Source organism: Bactrocera dorsalis, chromosome 1 (assembly GCF_023373825.1).
Source record: "Bactrocera dorsalis isolate Fly_Bdor chromosome 1, ASM2337382v1, whole genome shotgun sequence".
Classification (NCBI taxonomy): Eukaryota; Metazoa; Arthropoda; class Insecta; order Diptera; family Tephritidae; genus Bactrocera; species Bactrocera dorsalis.
In genome coordinates, this window is record NC_064303.1 from 7012017 (window position 1) to 7037601 (window position 25585).

At 34.7% G+C, this 25585-nt stretch overlaps 1 protein-coding gene across 1 annotated transcript in view; it reads left to right on the forward strand.

Annotated features, from left to right (window-relative positions):
* Positions 1-5088: 5088 nt before the first annotated feature.
* The window catches only part of LOC105225341 (uncharacterized), a 93779-nt gene continuing 73282 nt past the window's right edge, over positions 5089-25585 (forward strand). The window contains exon 1 of the mRNA XM_049446759.1: positions 5089-5141. The gene's annotated coding sequence lies outside the window, so the exon portion shown is untranslated. The remainder of the gene's footprint in view (positions 5142-25585) is intronic.

The window sequence follows — 25585 nt, forward strand, 5'->3', positions numbered from 1 at the left end:
AAGATGTAGATGTCACTACAAGTATAGTAACATTAGCTCAAAAAAAGCGAGCAAGTAGTTACTCTCTGTCGGTGAGATTATTACGATATAGTTGTCAGAAGTTGGGTTTTGAGAGTAGTCTATAGAGATTTCCCTTAGGTAGGTAAAGGTGATTGAATAAAGGAGCTTTCAATTCTTACAACGTCATTTCAAAACTGAGACAGATCTTTGACCATCTTGATTATCTGGTTTTGTTATCGAGGTTTTGGTAATATGTGAGTCAAATAAAAACTTCCCAGCCGCTGATTTGTAAATAGTCTAGTTGTAAGTTCAAGTCATTCAGCAGTCTTATGCTCTACTTGTATTTTAATAATTTATATATAAATATTTTAATAAGTTGTTGGTAGAAGAAAGGAAAGAAATAAAATAATTATGTATTTTGCACTGTGACATATAGTCTATTGTGTCCTCTCCTATATCACATATGGTCACAAAGGTCCAGCACTCTAAATAATGCCAGGGGATTGCTGGGCCCGACTGAGGTGATGCAATCTATCTGGAGTTTCCTCTTCCTTTCGCAAAACCGACAAGTGCTTCCTGAGTCTCGTGCTTTGTATAGGGCTCGAACAGACGGAATTTGCCTCGGCGTGAGTGATCATATCTTTAAGCCTAGCTAGCGTGTAACCTCCCAATAGTAACCAGACGTGGGGAATTTCTGTTACCTGTTGCCAGTACAGTTCTCTCTCCACTCCTCCGGGATTTTCGAGCCATCAGTGTACCACTGAATAGTGTGTGTCTTCCTTTAAGGCCTTCATTTGTAGATTGTCATTATATTCTCTTTGACAAAATCCTTTTCTGTTTGTTCACTAAATATAGGGGGGGAGGGGGGTAGCTCTAGCATGACTTCAAGTTCTGTGGTGGGGCAAATGCGCATTTCTCCTGAATCTTAGACGTCGTCGAGTCTTTGTAGCTTCGATAGCTGAAGGCTTACCGAAAATCGTTTTGCTTTCGATGCCCAAGCAACCGCTCCATAAGTGACAATAGCCCTTTCGATTATGATATAGCCACCTGATTGGACCTGACTCACAGCCCCAGGATCTGCCGACTAGGTGCCTGTATATCATGAGTGCTTTGGTGGCTCTGGGCAGTGTTTTTTCCATGTTCGACAGTCGCTCAGTTGGAGCAGGTTTACTGTAAACATCCATGACTTGTGCCTATGGTTTTCATCATATTAAAGTAGTAAAGAGTATTATTACTTACATTTTGGTCTATAAATATATTAACTAACCTTATATTTGAATGTATTTAACGCGAAATTTCACAGAAAACAGTTGGCAAACGCTTCGGAGAGTGACCTTCACTATCTTCATCAATGTAAAGCTGAGGCAAAGTACAACAAAAAATCTAACTAAGGGCCAAAAGTGGTACAGTTAATTTCAAAATACACAACAAACAAAAAAAATACACATACTTTCAAATACACACATGCATGTATATGAAGCATCCACATTCTATGTTATTAAGCTTTGAGTGTGGTGAGTTGAAATTCTTTACTGCTTCCGAATGACCTTTAAAACGGCTCTCTGCAGCTTTTTAGTCAGCACTGACAATCCTAAACAATGAGTGCCAGTGCGTGCTGGTAACAAATTGTCTGCACTGCCACGCACAAACAATAGCAATAACGACAAAGATAAACAAGAACAACAACAAAGTGGCTGTGCATAAAAAGTAATGTCATTTAGTTGGTAACCCGGTGGCGGAAGGTTACTGCACATTTCTTTTGGCAAATGTCAACGCTGGCAGCTGTTGTTGCTAGTATTTTCATCAGCATTGTGTTGTAGTTTTTGTTGCTAATATTTAGTATTTGATGTTTTTGCTTTTAAATGTTTACTGTTGTTATTACCTACAACGCAGGCTTGTCAAGCGTGCTGACCATTTACATGCATAAGAAATGCGTGGTTAAATGGAGTAGGCTTTTAGGCGCTCGAGCGTATGACGGAAGTAGTTAATATTCCGCAGCATAAAGAGCCAGTAAAGGCTGGGTGAAGGAATTTTTGGCAGCGCAATGAGTACGGAAAGTGTAGTTTAAACGGTTACGTACCATGTGGTGAGCAGAAGAAGTGTGGTGGAGGCACTTCAGGGAAATTAAGAACATAAGTTTTTGTTTCCTCTATAAAATAAAGTACTGATAAATCATTCAATGGAAAATAATATGAGCTGGGCATATGAATGAGTGCTATTAAGAGTACGCATGCTGACAATATATACATATATGTATGTATATAAAACATTTATGATATAAAAGTTCTAGTAATTGATGTAAAAAAAATTAATTTAAAATTTCAAAATTTTTTTCCCATAATTTTCCAAAAAAATTATAAAAAACTATACCAATTTTTTTCTGAAAAGAAAGAAAAATGTAAATAAACTCAAAATAATTTTTATTTCATAAATTGAAAAAATTTCAAAATACATTTTTCTCAAAAATTAAAAAATTGAAAAAATTTCTAAATACATTTTTTGCAAATATTTTCCAAAAAAATAAAAAAAAATAACCCTTTTTTCAAAAGAAAGAAAATTTTTAATAAATTGTATTTCAAAAATTAAAAACAATTTAAAAAATTTAACAATTTCCAAAATTTTTTATTTTCCAAAAAATATTTCTAAAAAATTTAAAAAAAAATTTCAAAACATATATTTTTCAAAATTTTGCAAAAAATATAAGAAAATTAAGTAACTATTTTTTTTAAATAAAAAAAATGTAAGTAATAAATAAATATATTTATTAAAATATGAAGAAAAAATAATGTTTTTATTTTCATTTCCTACGAGGTGGGCTCTTATCCAAATAGTGTTTTTTCAATATCCTAAAGGTATGCTACAATTTTGATACTTTTGACTACACTAGTATAATATAGCTTTAGGATATATTTTATTTCGGCAGCATTTGCTTCCCAGTCTAGAACCTTCTAAACTTATGTACCACCCTTATGCTGAAACATGTATTCATATTGAGCTATCGCTTGAAAAATCTCGAACTGTAGAATATGTAATTTTAAATTTGTATACACAAATAATGTATTACCCATTGCGGTTTGCGGTTTATGCGAAATGTAGCATACTTTTGTGGTGAGCTTGGAATGGTGCACCGCACCGCAAGTAAACAGACACACACATAGTCACACAGCAAATGTAAAATTTGGTTTAAATGAGCATTATTCCGCTAGTAAATATCCTGCTTGAATTTGGAATTACATGCAAGAATTCAGTTTTATTTGAGCACGTGTGAGCACACATATACATATATTTGCACTCATTTGCTAATGTGTGTGTGTGGAGAAACTTAATTTTGTGGTCACTTTGATTGAGTGAGAGGGCGAAATCGGTATTTCGGAGCAGAGTGATTAAGTGCTATGAAGCTGAAAGTAGTTTTTTATACCTGTTTAAATGTATATAAATATGTACGCATTGTTGGAGTGTAAGATATTAGTGTAATGAGAAGTAATCGACTTTTTCACTTCATTACGAAAAATTTAAAAATGTGAATACTGTCGAAAACATATAACAATTCTTTAAAAAGCCATTTTTTTCCAAAATATTTTGTCTTGTCATATTTTACATCCGAATTGAAGAATGAATTTTGAAAAAATGACACTCAGTTGCATTTGCTGTACGAAAATTATTGAATCTGCAGTTTTTTAAACTCTGATTCTCTTCTGAACTGAACTCTGTACTGATTAAAAATTCTTTCGTACCACTGCGCATACTTCTCTGCTCGAAAACCCATCTAAGTTTCGCAAACATTTTTATTTCATTTTTCTCTGCTTTTATGTTTACTTTATTTGGCGCATTTTCTTTTCATTTATTTATGACATTCGTCAGCTTTATGTGGCTTCGTTTTATGCACGTGCCTTGTTAAGTTTCAAAATTTCAATTAAATCGTTAATTGAGTTGGCGAGCGCAAGCAATTAATGGATTTAATTTGCAGACAGTAGTTGACTATTCGAACTAAGCGCGGCCTTCAGCAGTAAATTTAGCGAGTACATTTTTTTCAGCTATTAAAGAAGCGGTTATAAGTTAGAAACGGCAGCAATTTTTTTTTTTTTTTTATTTTTTTATGCAACTGTGAAGCATATTACCATAATAAAAAAATTTCTTCTTTTTTAATTTTTAAATTTTTCTAAGAAACTCTCTGAAAGTACGGTATACCGGGGCTGGGGTAATCTATGAACATAGTTTGGGTATTAAACTGTAATATTCCAATATCATATGCACACTTAGTTCTGTTAAGAAATCACACAAATTCAGCGATATAACTACTTGTATACTACATAAAGCCAACCGGTTAGTTCTAACATTAGGTATATGGGCACTACGGACTGGATTTTAATCGACATTTTGACATTACGACATGACATTACTACTAATGGTTTCCCTATTTCATTAAGATATCTCGAGGGCAGTCAACCGGTTGTTTGAAAATACAGTTTATGGAATTCATGTGTGTTAACTTAACATATTGATCGATATATGTATACGGTATAAACAAAATAGATATGGAAAACGTTATTTTTGGCATACATGTTGGTTTTAGTATATGTATATGTATACTATGTTGGCTATGAGAAGTATTGGCCCGATTTTATGCTTTTTAAAATGCTCAGCTTAGACCAAAAAAAACACAAAAAAAACAAACAAAAAAAAAAAAAAAAATAAAAAAAAAACTATCAGATATAACCAATATATAACCAACATATAACCAATATATAACCATTTTATAACCAAAACTCAAATTTTGTTTCAATATGAGTGGTTTCTATTGTATTTCTTTTCCTACGCCTGTAAACTTATGTTACGTTATTTTGCAATATAGGTGACGATATGGAAAGTAGTTCTGGCTCTATTTCGATACTGTTAGTCTTCTCACTACGTCATAATAATACAGAGTAATAATAGCTAAAAATCATAAAAGCACTTATTTTGTATGAATTTTTCACGGTATTTTAGAAAAAAAAATTATAAATTACAAAAAGAAATATTTATAGAAATAACATTTTATTTGGTCCATCTTCATATAATGTTATAACATATTTTTTTTTTACTCTTTTCAGAAACTTATTTCTTTGCGTTAAAGGAAAGACTTTTGAGAACACAAAATTCAAGTAAGTCCCTATTATTAATAAAACATATTGTAGTTCACAAAATATTTCATAATGAGATTAAATATTAAAAAAAAATTAAAAATTATATTAAAAAAAAATAAAAATTTTATGAATTAAAAATTTAACTAAAAGAATTTAAAATTAAAAATTTTATAAAAAAAAAAAATAAATATTTTATAAAAAAAATTAAATTTTATTAGAAAAAAAAACTAAAAATTTTATAAATTAAAAACGTAATTAAAAAAATAAAAATTTTATAAAAAAAATTAAAAAATTAATAAAAAAAATTAAATCTTATTAAAAAAAAACTAAAAATTTTATAAATTAAAAATTAAATTAAAAAAATTAAAAATTTCTTTTTACCTGAACAGCGCACAGTGTGTCGTTTAATACAAGCTAGGGGGACAAAAATATTTTAGTTTGAAATTTAATTGTTTTGGTCGTGTTGATTAATGATTTTAAGTTTCATTGAAAAATTAATATATTTTTTTTAGATTTACGAATAGAAAACAAAAAATTGTGTAAGAATATATTTAATTATTTTTGAAATTCAAAAACATAAATAAACATTTACTTGGATGTATAAAATACTTACTAATACATAAGTCCATTACATTACAACTATGAAAAAACGCGATGTTAGTAAGGGAAAATTTTTACCAACAGACCTTAATAATAACAGTAATATAAAAATAACAATAACACACAACAACAAAAGGTGTTAATATATATACTATATCAGTACTCATTGAAGACTCATCATCACTGTGAGAGATTATCTGAATCAGATACTAGATAATCTTTCTCGTCATGGTCACATGTTACCTGACGTGGTACTTTGGATGGTATTGAGGCGGGGGACAATTAATTTAGAACTCCTCCGGAATTTATCTGTCTTCTTTCTAGAACTCTCTGAGTTAGTGATTACGGATCGGATGTCATTAAAAGCATATGTAGTAAATCTATATTACGTTTTACAAAATGTTGAGAACGCGATTATCACAAGTGTTGTTAGTTTCTGATATAGTAAAATCAGTTGTTTCCTTTATAAAAAAATAAGCTTAATTGGGCCGACAATAGATGTGTGGACGAAGGCCGCGGATTTTGCATAAAATATTTTGTCTGTGCTCGTCACTCAATTCTCACTGGGAAATAGTCAAAAAACAAAATATACTCATCAGTAGCTCGCAGTTCTCAAATTTCTGTTTATAAGCGCCTATGGCCGGAGCTTCCGTCAAATCCCCATTTGCGGATTAGTGTGAAATGACGACTTAGAAGATATATTTGCTTTAAAAACTTCACATGCGCTTCATTAAACGTTTAGCGGTTTTATCCAAAAGCGTGAAGTATATTTCGGCGCGCGTTTCTGTTACAAGATATGCTCATCTGCAGGGTACACAAAATTTTTAGAATTACGTAACTAAAAGAGGATAGAAAACACTTTATGTCCGCCTTCAATGACCATTTACGCGTCTGTTTACAGAGTAACTTGTGCACTTAGACATCACATAATAAGCTAATGCCTCATCACTGCCAATTGCCTGCTTCGCAGTGGTATTACCATACTCTTTTTTTCTTCTGTAGATTCCAAACTTTAATCGAAGTAGCTATGCTTCTATTACCCTCAAAGCGATTTGCTACTTCGGCGGCTCCTGTCAACTCGATGGCACTTCGCGATTCTAGGAAGTCTTCGACCTTGGTTTTTCGTTTAAAAGGACGACTCTTCAAAAATTTTTTTTTGTCTACCTTCAGTCGATGCTTCCAGGTGATGAGGGTAAGCGGCAGGGATGTTCCATTGTAGGTAAAATTGTAAAATCTGCTCCTTCGAACCAACTGCCATTTTTGTTTAAAAAACGTTCAATCATCATATTTTTTCAGTCAATTTTTCGAAAATTTTGACGAAACACTCGAAATTTTTAACTTTATCTTCTCTGTGTATCAGACGTTAATGTAGCACTAAATTTTGTGCAAACATAATTAACTAATCGGGAATTCGTTCTATTTGTTACATTTTCGCATCTTTCAAATAACTCCCATTTTTGAAATAGATGCAAAATCATCTGAAAAAAAAAACTATTAAAAAAATTATGGGGGAAAGATGGTACTCGATCAAAGGTCATTGTAAGCTTAAGGTTGCCGTTATACAATATTCAAACATTGAGCTTGGATATATGTGGCATAAAAAAAGTGCGTACGTTTCAAAACTTGAAAAATAAAAAGAACACAAACATTTATATGAATTTTCAAAAACCCGTACAACTATTAACTAAACGCAAACAGTATTAAATTGCATAAAATATCCATACATACCTTCTAAAATTATATTCATTGTCACTAACAGTCGTTTTCCTCTCCAAAACTTGTTAAATCACTATTTAATGTATTTTTATTTAAATTGAAAACATAAAAATGATAACAGGTATCATCGATTAAACTGTTGTAGTTAACCGTATTAGAGTATTTGGCACCAAACTCTTACTTAAAAATTGTGAAATAGCAAGGGTTGTTATAATCAGAGTACTGTCAATTATTTGCTTGTTTTACATTGACGTTGTCCGCCTACAATGATCCAGGCGAATCACTGTGCAGCGTGCTATGTTGAGCTCTCTATCTTATCCTCCGGTTACAACGGCATTTTTACTCTCTGCAACAAAGCTGACTAAGGAGATCTATTCTAGTTGTCACATAACGGTTGTGGTAAGTCCTAAACTAAGAGGTCGGATATAGGGTTGTATATACCAATGGTGATAGGGTGACGAGAAGAGTTGAAATCCGGATGTCTGTCGGTCCGTCCGTCAGTGCAAGCTATAGCTTGAAGTAAAAAATTTAGATATCATGATGAAACTTGGTACACGTATTTCTTGGCCCATAAGAGGTTAAGTTCGAAGATGGCAAAATCGGCCCCCTGCACGCCCAAAAATGGCGAAACCAAAAACCTAAAAGTGTCTTAACTAAGCCATAAAAAGATATTAAAGTGAAATTTGGCCCAAAGGATACATTAGGGAGGAGCATATTTGGAAGTAATTGTTTGAAAAGTGGCGTGGCCCCGCCCCCTACTAAGTTTTTTGTCATATCTCGGAACTACTAAGCTATTCAACCATACTCGACAGAGTCGTTTTTTCAGGGCATTTCCCATATACAGTTAAAAATGGAAGAAATGGAATAATAACTACGCCCATCTTCCCATACAAAGGGTGTATGTTGAAAATCACTAAAAGTGCGTTAACGACTAACAAAAAAACGTCATAAACACTAATTTACGAAAGAAATGGCAGAAGGAAGCTCACCCAGGCTTTTTAAAAAATGAAAAAAAAAAAACAAAAAAAAAAAAAAAAGGGCGTGCGTCGCCCACCTTATGGGACAAAAACCGTATTCTCAGGAACACTTCAACGATTCAACGAAATTCGGTATTTAATATTTTCTTAATACTATGAGGCATGTACGGACAATATGGTGAAATCGATTCCACAAACCACGCCTTCTTCAATATAACCTATTTTGAATTCATCTGATGTCTCCTCTCTTAATACGAGTATATACATTAAGAACCATGCTGATAGCGGAATAAACTTACACAAATACGGTATTTGAGACGCTGAGATACCCTTGTGGAAGAAATTGCCGTGAGCGGACTATATATTTCAAGGTCCCTGATATCGAACACGAAAGAACTCAGTGCTAACATACACCGAATATTTCACCGGAAAATTTCGGTAAATCTCTCAGAATTTTCATTCTAATTAATTTTACAGCAAAAAAAAAAATATGTAAATGGACGGATAAGAATCTCGATTTATCACTATTATCCGCGAGAGTATATAATGTTCGGTGACACCCGAACTTAGCCCTTCCTTACTTATTTTAGATGAAATAATGTACTTATACACGAATAAATTGACTGATTGCTCATTGTTTTTTTAGTGGGAAACAGATTTCAAAAGTTAATTTTGGGATATTTTATGTTACATATTTTCTTTGTCGCACGTCTGGATCATTAATTAGCATACAGAATGTACAGCCTAAAAGGAAAAATGCTTGAAAATTAAAAAAACTCAAAACTGTCTCTTTCAAAAGGATACCCACCATTTCTCAGGTTCTATCGGATCAATTTAACTGAAATATTTTGAGAGTCCACGCTTCACATCATATCCTCAAATTGCAATTTTTACTATTTTTGAAAAATTCAAAACTGTAAAAAAAGTCGTACAAATTGTTTTTTCAAGCACTCGCCAGTATTGCAAGTGGGCTAAATTGCTAAACTAAAACAAAACAACTGAAAACGAAATCACAATACAGTGTACTTAATTCGAAAAGGCTATCAGCTTGGTATAAATAACAGGAAATATTTTTTTTGTATATGTGTAAGTAAACAGATGTGAGTAAGACTTGTACATACAAAGCATATTCCACTTACTCGAGAAGCCTGTTTCATACATACAAATGAATACTTATCTGGAACACCAACAAAACTTTACAAACTTTTTAATTTAAAAGAAAATAAACAAAAAAATTTAAGAAAAATTCGGCGAAATAAAAATTTCGAAAAAATCGCTTTACCAGGTAAACATATTCCAGCAGCAAGACGATATAACAATCCCAGGTTGCTGCTGTTAACAATTGTCTACATTTTTGGATTTTTGAAAACAAAATTGTTGTTGTATACAATAAATCCACACATGAGAAAATATGCATGTGAAGGAAAATTAGTCTTAACTCAAAGCTGCACAGACAATACACACACAGAGTACCAAAAATCCCCAAAATTTGTATACATACAAACATGTATGCCAGATACACACACAACATCACCCACACTGTCAGCACAACTTGGCACACGCTGCCTAACACAAGTTGCTCCCAACATAACCTACCTTCAATAAGAGGGATGATACAGAAAGTTTCTCAAAAAATTTCCAAGACCAGCATATACTTTTACGTACAACACATATGATATGTTGTTGCATACATTTACATTTATATGGTATGACAAAATGTGATTGATAGCACTGGAGATATACGACTGCGACGAAATCTATTGACAAAATACGAAAAGACTTTTTCGACTGTCCTATATATGTATACCATTATGAGCAAAAAATAGTATGGTAGGTAGGTAGGAGTGCTGCCCTGTTTTATTTCTCGCTCAATTATCACTAGCTGTGCCATTTTGATATCCTGGTCGTAGACCTTTTTGTTATTGTTATCACGTTTCACCTTCTCTTTCATACCACTTTGTAGTTTCGATGAAGCTAAAGGGTGATTTTTTAAGAGCTTGATAACTTTTAAAAAAAAAAAAAACGCATAAAATTTGCAAAATCTCATCGGTTCTTTATTTGAAACGTTAGATTGGTTCATGACATTTACTTTTTGAAGATAATTTCATTTAAATGTTGACCGCGGCTGCGTCTTAGGTGGTCCATTCGGAAAGTCCAATTTTGGGCAACTTTTTCGAGCATTTCGGCCGGAATAGCCCGAATTTCTCGGAAATTGTTGTCTCCAAAGCTGAATAAGTTGCTGGGCTTATTCGTTAGACTTTAGATTGACGTAGCCCACAAAAAATGTCTAAAGGCGGTTAATTAAATCGCATGATCTTGGTGGCCAACTTACGGGTTCCATTTTCTTGAGATGAATTGTTGTCCGAAGTTTTCATCAAAATGCCATGAATTCGCGAGCTGTGTGGCATGTAGGCCATCTTGTTGAAACCACATGTCAAACCAAGTTCAAGGTCTTCCATTTTTGGCAACAAAAAGTTTGTTAGCATCGAACGATAGCCCCCCCGATCGCCATTCACCGTACGTGAGTCCAACAGCATCTTTGAACAAATACGGTCCAATGCTTTCCACGCGTACAAACCACCCACCAAACAGTGCATTTTTTTCGGGATGCCGAGGGGCCGTTCTTGACGGCTTCGGTTGCTCTTCACCCCAAAATGCGCAATTTTGCTTATTTACGTAGCATTCAACCAGAAATGAGATCATCGTGAACAAAAATGTCAGCCGAAAACACATTTCGGACCGAACATGATTTTGGTAATAAAATTCATGATTTGCAAAGCGTGCTCGTTAGTAAGTCTATTTCATGATGAAATGTCAATAGCATACTGAGCATCATTTCTCTTTGACACCATGTCGAAATCACACGTGATCTGTAAAAATACTAATGCATGAAAATCCTACATCAAAAATCACCCGTTACTAACGTCCGATATGTTTTTGGTAGACATCCATTCAAGCTTTTGGTGCTTGATAGATTCCAAGTGTTCTGTGTCGGATCTGTGATAGGGCTGGGCATTCACAGAGAAAGTGGAAAATTGTTTCCTTGTTCCCTACTATTTCGCAGCCTCGGCAGATGTTGTTGTAGGGCATACACATTTTGGACGAATGTTCCCCAAATGGCCAGTGCACTGTTGTGGTAGCTGTTAGCCTGTAGATCCTTTGGATCTACAATGGACCTATTTAATAAGTCGTTAGTTCTTTTCTTGTTATATATATACCATAATTGTTTAGTTATTTGGCATTTTGTTATATTTTTCCATCTGTTATTTCCTAATTGTTTAAATTGCATATTGATCTCTCTCCTGCTCGATCCTAGCGGGGTTTGTATTAGCTCTGCCTCGGATTCGTTTAGGAAAGCTCCTGCCTTTGCTAACTCGTCTGCTTTTTTGTTGCCGAAAATGTTCCTATGGCCGGGAACTCAGATCAAGTCAAGGTGGAGCTTGTCTTCTAGTGAGCTCAATGCTTTCTTGCAGTTAAGGACTATGCTGGAATTAGTAACGGGCGACGACAAGGCCAGGAGAGCCACCTGGCTATCCGTGTATATTGCTGCTTAATGTATCTTCTCATATTTCTACAATAGAGCTTCACAGGCCTTCTCTATGCCCAGTACTTCCGCTTGGAAGGTGTTAGTAGAGTTCGGTAGACGGATAGAAAGAGAAATGTCGAGATCATTGGAATATGCTCCTCTGCCTACTCCGCAGTCCAATTTGTTCGCGTCAGTATAGACTGAGATGGTATTTTCCTACACTATTATGCCCTTCTCCAATTTCATCTAGAGGGTATCCTCACCTGGAAGTATATATTGAAATCCAGTATAGAATATAGTCTGATTTATTAACGTTTACGCTGAGTTGGTTTAGAATATCACTATGTCCATAGTTCTTCTGATTCCAACCCAGTGCTCTTTCCATAATATCACCGACTGTTGAAGGAAATCAACCAACAAATATCGTCAGCATATGCTACTGCTTTCATCCCTCCACCGTTTAGTTGGAGTAGTGTCCTACTAGTAGTTCGCCATTAAGTTTAAAATATGATATAGAGCAAATAAGCGTTGCTGCTGGCTTGAAGAAACCCCTGACGAGACCCCTTTTCAACCACTACTTCACTAATTTTGTTATTTTCTTTTATGTGGGAATGGAATGGAGGTTAAAAAATCCTTGAAATATTCTCTTATCGCAATTCATTAATAAATCTGCCTTAAAGCATTGTTATTATCTTTGAAAACCCCATCGAAATAGTCAATTAAAGCTGTTGAGTTTCCATTACATATATGTATAAAATTTAACTCCTTACACTCAACACACTCCCACAACCACGAGCGCGCACAGCAATTTCTAGAAATACTAACGCTCGCCAACTGAAAATGGGCGCATATCCCTTACATCTAATATCCGTCGGCAAATCGCCTAGGTTCGCCCATTCGACAACGCCATTTATCAATGTCAACAGCCGCCAGAGCTGCCGCTACCACCAGCAGCAACAACAAACTACACCGCTAGCGCCACCAACACCATTAAAAGCGCCGCTTATTAGCCGCGAAAGATTTGCGCACCGCCGGTTGACCCAACGGACGTGAATGTGGGCATGAAACGATAGATAAACGCTCATGACGACAAAGGAAGAAAAATCGTCGGTTGAATGTGTGTGTGTGTTGTTAAAAGAGCGCAATGGCAGAGCAACTCAAGCGTGGCGGAGGCAAAAAGCCTGCAGATAGAAGACAAAAAAATGCAGATTTGCAAAATAAGCTGCGCTGCACAAAAAAACAATGAAAAAAGAACACAAAATCGAGTAACGAAGAGGAAACGAGCAGTCAGCATAAGACGCGTGCGGAGGCGGCCGCTTTGGCATTCAAATGGCGCAGTCAACTGCGTAGCGAAATTAGCTGTGCATGGCTTATTTGAGTAACAATCTTTTGGTACTGTTGTTGCCGCCGATGCTGCTGACAGTTTGTTGGCGACGCGCGCAACATTGTTGTTGTTGGCTTGCTTTGTACTTTTGTTTCGCTGTGTTTTTGTTGGCATCTTCTATCGCATTGCAGTGCTAATTTGCATGAAATGCGATTGCGAGCGCTGGCGTTTGCCAGCTGCGCACGCTCGGCTCGGCTCAGCTTACACACACACACACACACAAATACATACCTACACAGCGGAGGGGTGTATAGAACGCTCCAACGTCAACGTGTGCGCTCGAATGCATGCGAAAGAAATTGTCGCCAGAGAAATACGAGTAAACACATTTGCATAATTTCAGGCTACGGCGCATTGTAAATGAAATGAAATAATGTCGGCGTGTTTGTTGCCTATATTTAGGCGTGCGTTTGTATGCATGCAACTTTCGGTTGGTTGCGAAATTGCCAGCAAACGTCATGTCGAATTTGTAAATTTCGCTTTTTATGGAAATTTCACTCCGCTGGAGGTAGTACTTATTAGTTTGTGTGTGTGCCTGTGTGTTCATTTAAGCTTCGGCACCCGACGCCGTGCGCACTGCAGCGTTTTGATTTTCACTGAAACTCATTTCAGCTTTAATGAGTAGATATGCATGCGGTTATTTGAGCCAAAGCCGGCTTTGTTTGTCACGAACGCACAGCTGATTTAGTTTTTGGGCGCCTAAAATTGCACTACGCATTTTAGCTGCTGGCAGCATTTGCTCGACGCTTGACTGCTACGCACTGGCAAAACCTATTTCACTATAGGCGAAGGCAAAGGCAATGTGTTTAAAAATTAAGTTGGCTTTGCTAGTCTACCGTTAGGCGTATTTACGTTTTAACGCCTTTGTGCATATTCATATAGGCGCTAGAGTTACTAGTATGTGCGTGACAGCCTTTTGTTGGTGCTGGGTAATGGAAGTGGTTAATATACTTGTACTAGTAAAAGCGTTAGCGCCTGCAGGTATGCAATATTACAATACATTTCTCTATGGAATTATTTGTGTGCTATATGTTGGTAATATTTTTTAGGATTTCACTGGCACTTGAGTTGGCTGTGACTACCAATGTGATGAATAAATACTCTACTTTATTTCTAAAGCAATTTCAAGTTGCTAGTGGTTATTGTAGTTAAAGTCTTTTGTATTAAGGGGTTATACCAAGCAAAGTTTTTGGTGAACTTTTTGTGGAAACGGCATTATCGACTACTGTTTCGCCGTTGCTAATACGCAAAGGACCATAAATCTTCTGCAGAATCTTTCTTTCGAAAACACATCGTCCTCCTCTTCCGTCGGGGCGTGGGCGCAAATCAGTGATATGTTGAAGAACCTCGCTTTGATGCGGATCGTGGCAGGGTGAATGACAGTACTCGGCGACGGAATATCTCTCCTACCACGAATCCCACACCGAACTAGCGCTTCTTTATATGGCCACTGTAGTAAATGCCACAAGGATCTAATCGCCTCAGTTCTTGCCGCGTCTATCGCATTTCTTGGACGGCGGTGATTTCAGTTGTCACTCTAATGAGAGCATCAACCAGCTAGGCAACGGCACCTTCCCAATTAAGGGACCGGACATTCCAGGTGCATGTTCTCCAACCGCAGTCCCTATTTCGTTTCCATGGTCGTCTTCAAAGGGGGGGTCTCTCATCCGAGGTTGTTGATTAGTTTTCATCGGTACTGTGTTTTACGTGGCGGGTCCCAAACCCAGTGCATAACCCTGTGGAGGAAATGGTTCGCCTTTTCATTTTAGCTCACCTTCAAATGGATGTTCTACACAGAGGATAATTGGTCAAAGACCGGAAATCGCGAGCCTCTTCAATCATATGCAAAATAATCGTTTGTGGCCACTCTCAAGAGAATGCCAGTGAAAGAATGTTCCTCAGTTGTGTGAATTTCTACAAATAACTCCAGGGTTAAAGATCACATTCTTAAACCAAAAAATTTTCTATTCACTAAATATTTCACTACTGCTTAAAGGCACCACCACAATACACTTAGGAAACGAAATATAAAACCTTATACTAAATGGTGCGTTCTGGGGTTTCACTCATAAAATACTCATAAATTTAGACAAAATAAATTCTTTATTACGCTTATGCATAAATAATATATATATTCAGTTTCTATGGCTTTGATCTGCTATTCACTCACTTACACATGTAAACAGCTTAAACTTTCTGAAAGAACAAAAAAAAAAAACAAGTGAAACAAAAAGGAACAGAAATTAAGCAAAGAAAATGAACAACAGAAACAATATGTTGCCTAGCGGTATTTAAATACGCCTGCTCTGCGCGTACATGCATACTAAATACCAGAAAATATTTCTTCGTGTGTTGTTTGAACATAACTGACAGCGCTAACTCATGCTGCATTATTTAGTGTTCTTTTAGGCGCATGAATAGCATATGGTTATCATGCTTTGATGCTCAAAACAAATGCGTAGCAACACAATTAGCTATAAACATAAATACATATGTAGATGTGTGTAAATAATAAGTGCTTGTTTACATCAAAGTCCGTAGATAAATATATTTATGTGGCGTATGAGTGACATCCTAATGTCAGCTGTGCATAGAATAATATTACGATGTGATGAGAAGTGGCACTTGAATATAGCTGGCGAAAGCATTTAAAATGTCTTCAGTAATAAAAATAAATTTTCTGATTGATGCTTAATGTTGCACGGCTACGGGACACGTGCTTTGATTTTACTGTTCATTTAAAGGGTGTTATTTTTGGCTGTGTTTGGAAGGCCTGGCTGTTTGGAAAACTCAAGTTTATAAGAAAAAAGAATTGAAATGGGTAAAGAAAGACGATTTTATGATCTTGGCTAGTTAGCATAAATAAAGGGTGTACTTTAAGGAGCTATAGAATTTCATAACATTGACAGCTGTCAAAGAAAACATGTTTTTTATGACACTAATCTTGAGAACAGAAGGTAAAAGGCATGGAAATAATCGATTTTATGAATTTAGGTAGATAACATATATAAAAGGTGTACTTTTTAGTGCTATAAAGTTTCGTAAAATTGACAACTGTCAAAGAAAATGTATCTGTGACATTAATTTTCAGAACCGAATCTAAAAAGCGTCAGAAAATTCATTACTTGTGACATTTATCTTCGGAACAGAACCTAAAAAGCGTGAGACAAAATCGATTTTATGATTTTAGCTCATTGGCATATATAAAAGGGGTACTTTTAAGAGCTATAGAATTTAATAAAATTGACAGCTGTCAAAGAAAACATGTTATTTGTGACATCAGCCTTCGTGACAAATTGGAAAATTGAAAAAAAACTATATTGGATCAATGTTTAACAAATGAAAAAACGAGGACATAGATTTCTAAAAATCTTAATTTACTCTGCGATGTTGCCACATGTCAGGTAGCTACAAGGTACAGAAAATAACCGAAAACAATCTCTAGACTTTTTTGCATTCAGAAAAGGTTGTTGATTAGGTGAAGTTTCAGGTAGCTACAAGGTTTAAAATTAACTGGAACAATGCTTAACAAGTCTAAAAACGTGTATATAGATTTGTAAAAATCTTAACTTACTCTACCACGTTGCCACATTTCAGGTACAAGGTACAGAAAATAACCCAAATTAATCTCTAATTATTTTTTGCGTTCAGAACATAGAAAACTTCAGAAAAAGTTGCTGCTTAGGTTTTTTGAATGCTAGAAATTTTGCTTGAAACAAAAGAGAAATTCTGGACTTTTTGTTGCTCATGCTAATACTAATCCGCTATGTTCTGAGTGGATTCGGCAGTTTGATGTAATAAGCATTGTCATCACTTAAATGAAAATAACTTTTGTTGATCAATAAATCAGGTTGTCAATTATTAACCCAAATCTGCCGTTATATTACCAAACTTTTATTCAAATCTTAAGTCGAAAAGGAGTAGAAACAGAGAAGCTTAAATATTCACAATTCTATTGTTTTGGTCCTCATCCGATTGAAATATTTTAAGCCAATATAATACATGAAAAATGCTGTGCCTATTTTTATATTTTTCTATATTTCATACTTTTTCATTTTCTATTTTTATATCCACATCAAAAATACTCCATACTCTAAACCAAAAGCGCTTACATCAATATTTTTCTCATTTAGTTATTTACAAATTTTCAAGCTAAGCTCTTTCTCACATATAGTGTGAGACATACGTATTCCATAGAATTGTATTTGGTCTGCTCTTTTAGCCTGCGGTTGTACAGCAATGAGTTTAGTCCCTTTTTTGTGGCTTAAATGCGGTAAATATAAAAAATTCATAAATTTTAATTTCGTATTCCACATGTCTGGTACATACATACATACATATGTATATAGATTAAGGTGTGCATTATTTCAGAAAATGATTTTTTTTGGACTCTGTGGGCTCATGTGATACAGATTTTTATATATGCGATTATATAAAATTTTTAGTAAATCATGGATCGTATTTACGGCAAATCTTTGAAGAAAGATAAAATTGTTTAAATTTTAGAAGAAATTCCAATAGATAATGAATCAAACACGGATATAGAGTCTGATGATGAAGAAGACCAAGTTATAATTTCAGAAGGCAACGATGATCGGTTTTTGAGTAACGTTCTAAATGAAGTTATGGCTGAAGAAACAGCATAGCCGGAAAACCCTCAAAACACGGTTCTTGTGGAATCATTGCGGAAACGAAAATAAATTGAGAAAGTAACCGAAATTTCTTAGTTTAACTAGTGGGGCCATTAGTTCTTTTTATTTTTTTGAAGATATGGACACAACGACACAATTTATGATTTTTCTTGTCGCCACTGAAACTATTACTGAGGGAACCATATTAAATTCAAATTAGTGTGCGGTACAAAGCACTTAATTTCCAAAAAAAGTGGATTGCTTGCATTTCCTGGCATCAACTTTTATGGGTTAACATCAAGTTCTTTATAGGTTACCATCAACATCCAAGTTGGCATTCGACTCAATACTAAGTTTTTTACATGTAAGTGATAACTTAAAAAACCCAGAAAACAACAAAGATTAGGTATTCAAAATTTGATCTTAAATTGACGCTCAAACAAAAGCTTTCAGCAGGTGTATGGCGGAACCAAGGAGTTATCAGCTCACCAATTTATGATCTTTTCAAGTGTAGAAGTTCCATCAAAACATTTTGTCCCATGAAATCAATTAAGCGTGATTATAAAAAGTTTCAAATTTCAAGGATAAGATGTAACTTTGCGAGTAAAGTACGAAGGATTTTTTCTCGGGGAGAGAGTGGTTTGTTCCTCGCCGAAAAGGAGCGGGGCAAGGACAAGTATATATACTTTCATAATTATTTTGACTCCGTTAGACTTCTAGAGTTCCTTCAAACTCCGAAAATGTTAAAGTGTGTTTAGTGTGTGTGTGTAAAAGGACCTCCTTCGAACATGAAGACAGACAGGCAATGAAAAGAGGTGAGTTTAATTCACGATCAACAACAGCATACAAGGGAGTAACTAATTGTTTCTAAATGGATAGATAATAAACCAATATTATTGGCGTCTAATTTTCATGGCACTGAGCAAACTACAGTCAAAAAAGAGATCCAGGAAGAGCCAGGAAATACATTTACAATGTTCAATTGCCGTTAAGGATTACAACACACACATGGGTAGTCTAGACCATGCAGATCAACTGCGAAATAGCTATGTGTAGGAAGGCGAGAGTCTTCACAAAAGTGCCTTATAAATTCTATGTTGCTCATACGACATGGTGTACTGCATAAAGTACATTTGTTGTTTAACTTTCATTGTTTATAACTTTGTAAGTAATTCCTTTATGAAAAAAAAATACTCAGACCTTTTTAAAAGTTACACTTTTAATTGTTTTTGAAATAAAATATTTTTTGCAAAACATCAATAAATTCCATATGAAATCCTTAGGAAAAGTAAAACGATTTAAGTACGGTTTAAATTAAAAAAGTGCTTGTGTACATTTAACCTCCTTTTCAGGCCAAAAATTGAAATTTCAAGCGGCGTGTAAAAAAAAAAAACTTTGAAATAACGCCCACCCTAATGTACCTAAGCATAACATATGCGTGTAAAAAATAAATAAAATTTGATATGAGGGCGGAGTACGTAAGTATGCTTAAATAAGCGATAAAGACTGCGTTTGATAATATGCTTTTTATTTAAATTAGCCCGAAGCATGTGGCAAACAATTTGCATATTAATGGAAGCTAAAAATAGTATTTGCGGTTGATATGGTTTTTATTTATTTTTTTATTTTTTAAATATTTTTTTTTATGAAAATCTACTTCAATCAAAGCGATTAAGTAGAGTAAAAGAAGGTTTTGTCCTTTACAAACAAAAGCCAACTAAAGGCGAACTCGCAATATTTGCCATGAGGAGTAAAAAATCGGCTTTACCTGGACTAATTTTGTTCTATTATTTTTATTTTATAATAAAACAAACCACTGTAGCGACTATTGTCAGTTCTACAGCCGACAATTTACTTTTATTGGGTAGTCGAAAAAGTCTTTTCGTATTTCTAATCAACTTCAATTTATTTTATTTATATTTATAATAATAAATAAATAAAAAAATATGTACCAATCTCACCTTTCCAACACTATATGGCATAACACAATCAGATTGGGAGCACTGGAGATATAAGAATGCAAAAAAATCTATTGACAAAATACGAAAACACTTTTTCGACTACCTAATATTTGATATAATATTTGCTTAATTCCAAAACTTTTGACTAACTTTTATAGTTAAGTACACTTGAACCCTTTCGCTAGCACTGAAGCGGGTAATTGTTGCCACACAATTTCCTCTTCCCTCAAACACCACTCAACAACTTCACTTTCATAATTACTATCAATTAGTTATTTCAGCACTTTTCTCATGCCCGTGGACACCTTACTAATTGGATTACAATGTCAAGAGACTTCAGCGCAAATAAAGCATTTGTATTTGTTAATAATGCTGCCACAGCAAAATTAACGCCATAAAAATTAAGAAAAAATAGCAGACAATGTCTGAAGTTAAGATGAAAGCCATTCACGGGTCCTAACCGGGCGCACGTGATTTGATTTCTAATCAGCGGTTTGTTATTTTGACGTACGCGTAAAGGCAACAAAAGCAACCTAAAAAAAATATTGCTAAAATTACACAAATTGCTTTGAGTCCGTAAACAACACCGTAAAAACACAATGTGCCGTTCATTCACCTATGCGGCGGGCGGCGCTGCCGATGCGTAATTGGACACAAATTTGCATAGGTTCGCTATTGTTGTCCAGTCGGGCGTATACTTAACGCACGAAATTGGTTTATTATCAAGCACAACTTTTCAATTTGTACGTGTGTGTGCTGTTGTTGCACACTTCCCAATTACAATAATGCGTCGCAATGTAGGCAATAAAGGCCGACAAGCCTAAGTAAATGCGTGCGCTAATGTTGGCAAAACATTAAAGTAAATACTTATGCTTGGTTTGTTGCCCCGCAAAGTTTTGCGATTGTTGCTAATGACCGATTTTTTGCACTTTAAGTTGGGATAACAAATTTTTTGTGGATTTTGTTAGTTGCTACCGTTCAGCTTAGCAAATCAACACATGTTTTTGTTGAACGATGATTCTAAAGTTTCATATTTATTTGAGAATAGTTTAAAGAACTACTAGTTTAGAACTACGATGGTTATATATTTTTTTTCAAACTTAAAAATATGTGACAAAAGAAAAATACCCTTCACAATTGCATTTTTATAGCATAAAAATGTAAAAAAATAGCTTTATCTTGATTTTGATCGATCAGTTCGTATGGCAGCTATATGTTGTAGTAGTCCGATCTAAAAAAATTCTCCGGAGATTATAGCGTTATCTTAGCCGACAACTCATGCTCAATTTCATGAAGATATCTTGTCAAATAAAAAAGTTTCCCATACAAGAGCTTGATTTGGATCGGCCAATTTGTATGGTAGCTATATGCTATAGCGGTCCAATCTGAATAATATATTCCGAGATTGTACCGTTACTTTAGGCAATAATTCATGCTAAATTTTATGAAGATATCTCGCCAAATAAGAAAGTTTTTCATACAAGTACTTGATTTTGAAGGATCAATTTGTATGACAGCTATATGCTATAGTAATCCGATCTGAACAATTTCTTAGGAGATTGTACAGTTGCTTTCAAAATCAATTTGTTCCGACTTTGGTGAAGATATCTATTCAAATAAAATGTTTTCCATACAAGGACTGGATTTTGATGGATCAATTTGTAAGGTATTGTTATCCGATCTGAAAAATTTCTTCAGAGTTTCCATTGCCTTAGAAATAATAAATTTCAAATTTAGTACAAATCTCTTTTCAAATTAAAAAGTTTTCCATACATGTGTTTGATTCTTATCCTTGAATTTGTGTGGAGCTGCATTATATAGTGTTCCAAGAAAAGAGCAGTTTTTTGGTGAAAGAAGAACATGTGCAAAATTTTAGATAGTTATCGTGAGAAATAGGGAATCATTATGAGATCTCCAAGGCTTTCTTTTGGGTATTTCAAGTTTAATATCAAACTGAATACATCTTTTTCAGGTTACAAATAGGTCAACAGGTCAACAGGTCCGAGGTTTGCTTTTGGGTATTTAAAATTTTCAATAAAACTGTATATGTCTTTTTCAGATTACCAAGATGTCTTTATTTCTTAATTGTCACCAGTTATGAGAACAGTATTTTATTTTACATAAAGCAATAAAATATGCCAATCAAATGTTGCCTACCATTAGGCATACTTTACCCAAGTCACACACCTAGTATGTTCTAGGAGAATTATCTGGAAAAAATAAACGGTTATGAAGGGATGTTTTAAATTTAGCCTCAGTTAGTAGTATATATACTATAGTTGTATTTACCTTTCTTGTTAATAATTGTTCAGAGAATTACTGTGGTTTGAGATCGTGCTATTTTAGCCAAGTCACACACCTCATCAAGCGTTAAGTTAATGATATTAATATATAATAGTACTTTTTTCATATAAAAATGAATAATGTGTATTCTAACAGTATTTGTTATAATATGTGATAAACGGTATACCGTTACTTGTAGTTATTTTTTAGTCAAGTTTCACATCTGACTATACAAAAGTTTGTCAAAACTCCACTTTGAAATCACTCTTTAAACATTTTATTTTACATAAAAGCAATATATATTTTTACTACCTAAAAAATTTTGCCTACTACTATTACTATTTACCCGAGTCACAAACCTAGTAGGTTCTAGTGGAAATAATATTATAGATTATGATTTAAATTTTAAACTCAATTAGTTAGGATATGTGCTTTAATTTCGAATATGTTTAGTATCAATAATTATTCAAAGAAATATTTTTGTTTGGAAACTGCGCTATTTTAGCGAAGTCACACACCTTATGAAGTGATAAATTGATGACTTGTATTATAAGAATACTTTCTACATGCGATAAACGATATAACGTTGCCTACAATTAGGCGTTTTGATAGTTCGGGAGGTGGAGCACGGTGTAGCTCGTTCCGTGGGGAAACGGTGGGGTGCAAATGATTCCACACAGGATAATAAATAAAGAATAAAATCTTTCTTATAATAATTAAAATTTTATAACAAAATTTGCAATTGCACTTACCACGTCTGGATCGGTTGAGCTCTCGCAAAAGAAGAAAAAAGGCAACTTTTTATCAATTAATATTCGGGTGCGTTCGAATTAACACTTCGAAGAAGAGATCGCTCTGCCGACACATAATATTTTTATTACCTATACAATTTTTGTTAAAAGGGTATGAATTAAATTTTAGCTTTAATTAGTGCTTTACGTCTAAGTATCTTTTCTGTTAATATTTGATCAAAAAAGTATTGTGGTTTGAGTTTGTGCCAAGTCACGAACCTGTTTTTTATATGTTGCCTACAATTAGGCATTTTTTTGCCAAGTTTCACATCTGACTACAAAAAAGTTAGTCAAAACTCCGTTTTGAAATCGCTATTAGAAAAAGTTATTCTAACCCTTTCAGCCCCAAAAGACTTTTTAAACGATGTCAAACATATATAGAAGTTGCTTATAAGCAACTTTGGGGCTGAAAGGGCTAAGATGAAAAATTTTGCTTTTACAAAACTAATATTTTAAAATTTTTCAATTTTAAAACTTAAACGGGATCGATGTGTACTTCATAGTATTTTTTTTAATATAATTCCATGGTGAAATAACTCTTTTTTAATTAAAACTTTTTTAATTTTTACTTTTATACCGTAAAGCTCATTTTATGCTGGATTCTTTAAACAGTATACTTATTTCTCGAGTTACACACGCACTAATAAGCTATTTTAAGCAACATAATTTTTAAATTCTTTCCTGCTCTTAAACTCAAATCTGCGCCTGAATATTCCTGAGTGCTATTATATCCAAACTTCACTTTAAAAACATAAATAATTTTACCCACAACTTTATTACGAAACTTGTCTCTGTTTCGAGAAAGTAATAATTGAGGTCACAAGAGATTAAAGTTTTGAATCTTATTCAATTTTCTACCCAAGTGTCTAGCATGATCCCTTTAAGCCTTCACTCAAGCTCGCTCAAGCAATGCGCATTCAACAAAACCGCCAAGGGCACAACGCACGGGCATTTAATAAACTTTTGCCAGCAACAAGCAAAACCGCAAATCTCACTTTCAACTATACACCGTCTTCCAACGCACCTCACCTCAAACCCGCTGCAGACACACGAGCTGTTGCACACGCTCTGAGTGATACATAGCCATGAATAAATCGCTGTGTGGCACAAAACTTTGCATGACTAATTTCGAATTCAACGCACAAACTCAGACTCAGACAACAAATAAACAGGCTGAAACGACAACAACAGCAACAGCAACAAAACAAATATCTCTAAATACGAGAGCGGGTGGCTAAACAGTAAGAGTGCCGTTACACCGGCAATAGATTGAAGGATATTGTGATGAGGTTATCGAGATAAGTAACGAGTTGCGCTATTACCGTTAGAATGTGTGTATATGTATGTTTATGTACACGTGTGTGTGTGTTTTTGTGTGGGCGATACATCGCAAATTGCGCCAATGGCAAAATTAGTTGGTGTGAAGGGTATATAAGTGTTTTGTTAAGTAGCTCATATAGCGGCAGCGCAATCTAAAGTGGAAACTCTAATTCCAATGAGAGTTTTGTGTATTGGTGATATACAGCTATTTAGGTTTGTTCTTGTTTTGCGCTTTCCACCGATTCAGCGCCACGATTAGCAAGTTTATCTATTATGTGCACTGGGTGAAAAACTGATTAGAATAATTTAATATATGGAAAATTTACACACCTGCTCGCTTGAGGGGGTGAAGCAGTGAACATAGAGCTGGCTGTTGGGTATGAAAAGTTTGTAGCGTTGTCGTGCGAAAGTTTTGCATTGCAAATGGATTTTCGAAGTGCAACGTTGTGTAACTAAAGTAAGGTATGCATATATTTATTTAAAATGGAAATAAAATTTATATAATTTTTATACCTGAGGGCAACTAAATTCCTCGTAAGTAAAGTAAAGACGCATTTTTATTGAAAATAATGAGAATAAAACAAAATTTTGACCGCTTTCAACTTCGTTTTAGATATTAAATGTCCGGTTCTGGATTTCAACTTCATTCTAGCTGTTAAATCTCTGGAGATGCGTTCTGGCGTTCTGGATACTGTAAAAGATAAAGCCTGCCTTTCCAATAATAACCCTGGTATATCAAACATATATTGTGGGTACAAAAGCTCTTCCCAGCTTTCGCTCCTCTACAGCAGTACAAGGCAATCGATGGCTTTTTTCGGTATCTAGCTTCCATGAAAACTTCTTATCCAGGATGAGCCCCAGATAAGTCATTTGTAGACGGATGTCGTCTCCCATTTGCCAAAAACTACGACTGCCCAATTAGTTAGGATCTTTAAATTTCTTTGGCAGGTTATTAACGACCGTGATTCATAGAAGAGAAGAGAGAACTCCACCTTGTAAGGTTTCCCTACTCACATTTTGTCGAGCACGCGCGTTTTGCCACTCCGTTTTAATCAATCTGTGGCACATATGACTGAAAATAAGGTGTTTGAGGTGTGATTCAACCCCAAGAGTGTCCAAAGCAGTTACGACATTTTCCGGCAGGACGTTATTGAATTCCTTAACCTTGACTTGCCTTCATAAAGCATGTTGCGCTCCTGATAGATAGTCTCTAGGAATGCGCCTCTTTATATACCAGTTTAGCCGTTTCTCCACAGTTTTTAGTAAGAAGGAG